The sequence below is a fragment of the Pinus tabuliformis genome, chromosome 5_1, assembly GCF_031772625.1.
Source record: "Pinus tabuliformis cultivar Carrire ecotype Pingquan chromosome 5_1, CPIR1, whole genome shotgun sequence".
In the NCBI taxonomy this organism is placed as follows: Eukaryota; Viridiplantae; Streptophyta; class Pinopsida; order Pinales; family Pinaceae; genus Pinus; species Pinus tabuliformis.
In genome coordinates, this window is record NC_142305.1 from 890,027,537 (window position 1) to 890,034,792 (window position 7,256).

Genomic DNA, 7,256 nt, shown 5'->3' on the forward strand with positions numbered 1-7,256 from the left:
TTGGCCCTATTTGCCCATTTTAACAAAGAGAGAGTAGGTCATTAACCTAATGCCATTTTATGAACATCAAGATCAAAGATATATGAAATCCATTGTAGTTTTTTTGCACTTCATTTCAATTCCAATTTATGTGCTCTGAATTGATGCAATTCACTATTTTTGTTTATTTAAAAGCTTCCTACTTGCCTAAATTTGTTCATAAGATAATCACTTTAAGTTGAATAACCATGCTTGTTTCTTATCAAATTTGTGACATGTTTAATATCTATTACAACCTCATCAAAAATACATTATATACACATTTTGAGTATGATTAGAAGTATATTTGTAAAAAAAAACTAAGATTGCTTCACAATATCATATCCAAAATACATTACGTGCACATGTTAAATATGGCTAGAAGTGAATCATGAGAGATTAAGATTGCTTGCAACTTGGAGTATGGCATTTTTGATGTAGAAGCAGGAGGGACTTATATCAAAATTAAGGTTCAATAATGCATGATTCAAAGTCAAACAATGCCAAGAAGATTGAATGCTTGTTGAGTTGTGATTCATTGGTCAAGATGGGTATCACCATACAAACAATCCAAGTTAAAACCAAGACAAACATAAGCCTCAAGTGTGCATGGTGGTCAAGTGTGACAATACCTCATGTTAAAGAAAATCACAATAATGAGAATATAGGGTTTGCAACTCCCTCAAACATATCATGTGCAAATAGGTTGCAATAATGAAATTATGGGATTCATAGCTTGCCATAGTAAAAAGAAAGTGTTTTCCATTACCCCACAATAATGCCAAGTAGATTTTTAAAAAATGAATTGATTACCATCTTTTGTATTCTTACTAATTAATATGTGTTGTTCTTTTTGTCAAAAGTACGTCTTTCCATTTCACATTAATCCCCTTGGGATTATATGACAATTGCAAACCCTAGATGACAACTACTTTAGTAAATTCTATGCCACCTCACGTGCATATCGCATGACGTGCCATGTCCAAATATAGGTGACACATTGCATCCTTATAAATTTTATCAAATTTTTATTGTGGAAAGCTCTTTTAAGGAGATGGCTTTGGGCAAGGACTTCATTATTTATTATTTGCAACCATTGTTACTACAACTACATATGATGGACAAAGCTTAATATTATCCAATAATTTTTTATTTTGAGATGGAAAAGCTCAAATGTAACTCAACACTTAATAGGTCTAGCTGCTCACCATATCTTGAGAGGTCTATATTAGCCATTTACAATTCCACTCAACAATTTTTTATTCAAGAACTTCAGATTTTACCTTTTTTTCCATGTAATCAAGCATCCCTCTCTCCAATCACAAGGGTAAGATATGCTTCAGGGAACAAGGTTGTTCAACAAGGAGGCTCAAAGTCATTACAACAATATACTCAATATGAACTCAACACTTCATTTTTGGAAATTGAGACTAGGTAGGGAAGATAACAATTCCTCCCAACCACTCAAAATAAACCCAATTAATAGTTCCAATTTTTACTTATTACAACCAGTGGGAAAAAAGGAAAGCATTGTTGGATCATTATCACTTGCTAATACATTTTCTAACATTGCTCCAAAATGAATGCACTTCAAGCATGAGTTGCAAGCTAATCTTAGTAACTTAACCCCCTACAAAAGTTGTCTTTTCCCTTTGGTTGTCATAATTGCTCTACTTATGCTTTTTCAACAAATGTAACCAAGGTCTCTCATGTTCAAATTAGCTATTAGTTGATGGTAAACTTCATGCTCACTCCACTACATTCTATTAATAAAGAAAACATTAAATTATACATAATGAAGAATATTTGTTTAGCCTTATTATTTATGGCCTCAAAAGGGTTAATGCAAGGAACCTGAGGTGTGACTAGTAGTGGCATGATAGGTGCACTGACAAACTTGGCTAAGGGTGTACAACGACTCTATGATTTTAGGTGGACTTGGTGATTGATTCGTAGGTGGTAGTGGTGAGATGATTAGGGCATTGTATTAGCACACGGGGTAAGGCGACCGATAATGTCTACATGAGTAGGGAGGATGATCGATGAGGTGTTGCATAATAGGCTTTGGTGAAGGATGATGTGATTTCGCAATGTGATGGATTATGTGTTATCCATGGAAAGACAATGACATTGATTAGTGTATTGAGGGTATGTGAATGCAAGGTGAAGTAGGGACTATTGGAAAATCAAAGTAATTATATTAGGGTTTGATTCTCCTTTCTTGATAATTACTTGTGGGTGTGTTGGATTCTTTTACTTTTTTATTATCTTATCTTTCATCAAGCAATTACCATATTATGTGTGTATGAAGATCACAAAACAAGAGACACAAGATATAGGGATATGCCAGGGCAAAACCCCCCATGAGGGGAAAACCCAGTCAAGATAATTCTTACTTTCAATATTATTCTTTGAGACTCTTCACCGTAGACCAAGAACAAACTTTCCCTCCACACCAATTCTGCCTCCCAGATCATCGACCCCTTCCAACAACTTCGACTAGGCATCAACTTCCGGCAACAACGAAACTTAGGAGACTTCGATCTCCCAATCCATACCATGAAACAAAGAGAGAGAGGCACCAAAATTTCGATTTTTCCTTTCTCCTTAGACTTCCCCAAACTCCCATTCATTTCGGCTTTTCAGCAACAAAATTCGCACTCTTTCCCAACTACAACAGGTCTTTGCACTTTTTCCCAGCTACAAGAGATTTTGAACTTGTGTGTGAGAATGATGCTCCAAATGAATTCGATGAACTTCCTTTTATAGGCTTCATGTGGGGTCAAATAGGGTTTTTAGGCCGACTTGATCTTTTTCTAGGCCGACATGGTGTGGAGGTTACATAAATCATATTTGACTCAATACTTAACCTTTTTACATGATTCAAAAGCCCAAGAAGGGTCTCTTTAAAAGTACAATGACTCTATTGACTCATAATAAATCCTAGAAGTCCTCAATAGGGACTTTGACCTAAAACATGGTGACCCAAGCATGAAACCCATGCTTTAATAAGTCACAATAATAATAATTATTATTATTTTCTTTATTCTTTTGACAAGTACATTACATGATGACTCAAGTACATTAATGAAGACCGAACATAGTTACATTTTCCAACACTCCCTCTTAACTAGGGAGGTATTCATAATGTATAAATACAATGGAAGATCTCAAACTATATGAACCATGAAGAACTTTAGGCACCGCAATGCCATGGACTAGATTCATGACCAAAGGTAATCTATACAAGTGAGACTAAGATGGACTCAAGCTTTCAGCCCCTCTAGGTACCATCAGGCTTACTTGCTAACCATCAACCCAAAAATCCAGGTGTGTATCCAAAACAAAACTCAACACCACCTTTCCAACTTCGGGAACCAGACATCAACACAGAGTGTCAACCAGATGTCTTCCCCGGTAATGCTTCACTCACAAAGCCTTAACACCCCTTGATCCAGCAAATCAAGAATGACCAATCTCTCCCAATCAAATTGATTGGTAACCAGCATGCTATCAAAACCTTCAAGAGATTCACATGTTCAAACACAACCCCAATCAATAATATTTTCACAAGTACATAATCAAATACAAACCTCCGGGGTCTTCCAAACAACTAATGTTGCTTCTCAACTTTCCATAGTAGGACTATCAACCAAATCTTTGATAGAAGATCCCTCAATCATACATTTCTCTTCCTACTTCATATGCAACAACATATTCTTCAACCAGATCCTGCTTTCCTTCTTTTAGCAGCACCTCAAAATGCATTCTCCAATTTCGTTCTCCTGCTCACAACCTTCACTAAAACTTACGATTGTTAGTCCTAGTCTAGTGCATGACACATGAAGCAGAGAATCATATATGTCACTCCTTAAACAGAGAGGATCTAATCATTCATATACAAGGAATATTCTCAACCATCCTCTTATCCTAGGGAGATTCCTTCCATTCAAGCTCCCTCTTAACTTAGGGAGTTCTACTTCTTTTCCTCATCGAAGAATCTTTCGTGGCTTCCAACCATTTCATCAGAGTTACTATCATCCTCATCATTCTTATCAACGAGCATCTTCACCAAATTGAAAATTGTGTACCTGCACAACTAGATAGCAAGTACAACCAAATCTATAGAAGCATGAAGTTAGCCATATCAATATCACATAAGCATTTCAACTTTATACATATCAGATATCCAAACTTAATTACAAACAAGAGACATATACTCTTCAATATCTTGCTAGGGACTTAGTCACAAACCCTAGACTACTTCATAACAGTTTCATTCCATCTAGGGTTTCAATGTTTATTCCAAAGGTATGACATAACTTACTTCGACATATAGCAACCCCTAGAAACAATTCAGACAGATATAAAGCATCCAACAACTTTTCAAAACTCATATGTTAAACTTCTCACTAGAGTTTCATACAAATCCTAGATTTTCATACAAAAGAATCAATCAAAGTCAATCACAACTTAGTCATTAACCTGACCAGCTTCCACTAGGGTTAGTATCAAACCCTATATTTTTTATCAATCATCAAATCCATCCAAACTCAAATTTCAACAATCTTTCACAAATCTCAAATTATCATAATATCAACATTCATCAAAGGTTCCTACTTCGACTAAGGTTCAACTCCAAAACCCTAGAATTCTATTTTCACAATTTCAACAATCTTACACAAATCTCAAACCATTATATTTCAGAGATTTTTACTTTGACTAAGGTTCAACTCCAAAACCCTAGAATTCCATTTTCACAATTTCAACATAGATCTCAGATTGTTACATTTCACACTAGACAATGTTACTACTAGGATTTAACTGCAAAACCCTAGATTTTTCAGTTTCAACAATCATTTAATAGATTTCAGATTGTTATATCACACATACTAGACAATTTTACTTCATTAGGGTTTAGCTATAAAACCCTAGATTTCCAAATATCATCATCCTAGAATCTCAGATAAGGACTTCCATTAAATCCTAAGACTTATGACCATCAATAACTAAGTCAACACACATATCTAGGAATTTATAACCATACATAAGAATATCATATAAGAATATCATATGTCTGACAACATTAATACATCTGACCTAGACCAAGCTAGGGTTTCAATCAAAAGGACATATCTATATATGCCTAGATTTCATCATCATGCAAATACATTCCATCTCATGTGTTATAGTCAAACCCAACTTCACAAAAAATATCAAATAAGAGTTAGACATTCAAACTTGATTTGACTAGGGATTGATCAGACAAACACACAAATACCAAGGAAATCATTTCTAAGACAATATAAGGGTCTTGCTCACATATTCCACCAAACCCTAATGACCTAGGATTTCAATGTAGAAACATAGCAAACCCAACATTACCAAAACTTCAAAAGTTCGGGATTTTAGACCCTATCATTCAACCCTAACAAGTTAGGTTTTCCTAATCATACCAAAATCCCACACATGGCATCATCAGACTTCAAATAGCATTTCACAATATCCCTAAGCAGTTTAGGGTTTCAGACATTCACATTAGCAACCCTTCGGTTAGGGTTTTCTAGAACCCGTCTAGGGTTCTACAAAATCAATTCAGAATATGAGAGGGGGTGGGTGGATTTATCAAGAGATGAATCAACCACAAATAAGAATCATTATAATTCAATATAACTAGGCATAACAATGTTTGTAATAGACTGTCAAATGAATAATCCTTTCAATATAAAGAAATGAATGTATTTAAAGCATACCTTTGTTCCTTAACCTAGCTTGTCCTGGGAGGTTCTCCTTCATACTTCTTGAAAATATAGCAGATGTCTTACGGAACATGAATATATGTTGGACTTCCAAAGATTCGAAGGTGATCCACACTTGGCTTATTTCCTATGAATACTTCTTCAGGTGTTGTATTATCAAGACTCTTATGAGGACTCCTATTTTGGATGTATACGGTTGTCATCATTACTTCTTCCCATAAGAACTTTGGTAGATCTTGATCAAGGAGCATAGTTCGAATGCCTTCTTCAATTGACCTATTCTTCCTTTCGGCCAATCCATTTTGTTTGGGATAATAGGGAACAATGAGCTCCCTCTTAATATCAGCTTCCTTACAATATGCAATCAATTCCTTAGAAGTGTATTTCCCACCATTGTCAAAACTCAAAGTTTTTATCTTTCTTTCGGTTAGGGTTTCCACTTCAACCCTAAACTCCTTGAACTTATCAAATACTTCATCTTTGTCTTGAGGAGGTAGAGCCATGTCTTTCTAGAATGGTCATCAATGAATGTTACATAGTAGAGATGACCTCCAAGTGATTTGTCAAACATGGGCCCACACACATTGGTATGAATGAGGTATAATATCTCTTTAGACCTAGTTTCACGAACTCCAATAACCCTAACATTATCAATACTAGAGTCTTTTTCCCAAACATGACTTTTCCATCAACAAAAACAGTTATTTCCCTTATATCTTCTAAACAATAAAAAGCAAATTCTTTTTCAAACCTGGAACATATATAATGCAACTTTGATCCATTATCCAGCTTCAACTATGTTGATCCCAAGCCTCTAATAACATAGTCATCAGTAAGAGAACCTGTAAGAGAAGCCAAGAATTATTGACGCTTGACCTTGTTGAACAAGTAAGAGATAACCTTCTTGATCCAGCGTCTAGCAGCGTTGAAACCCATTCTTATGTAGTTCATCATAGAGGGAGAATCCATGCCAACAAAGTGATCTTTGACTCTTCCTAACCTTAGCTCTAATACCATGTTGGAAAATCAAAGTAATTATATTAGGGTTTGATTCTCCTTTCTTGATAATTACTTGTGAGTGTGTTGGCTTCTTTTACTTCTTTATTATCTTATCTTTCATCAAGCAATTACCATATTATGTGTGTATGAAGATCACAAAACAAGAGACACAAGATATAGGGATATGCCAGGGCAAAACCCCCCATGAGGGGAAAACCTAGTCAAGATAATTCTTCCTTTCAATATTATTCTTTGAGACTCTTCACCCTAGACCAAGACCAAACTTTCCCTCCACACCAAGTCAGCCTCCCAGATCTTCGACCCCTTCCAGCAACTTCGACTAGGCAGCAGCTTCCGGCAACAATGAAACTTAGGAGACTTCGATCTCCCAATCCAGACCACGAAATAGAGAGAGAGCCATCAAAATTTCGATTTTTCGTTTCTCCTTAGACTTCCCCAAACTCACGTTCATTTTGGATT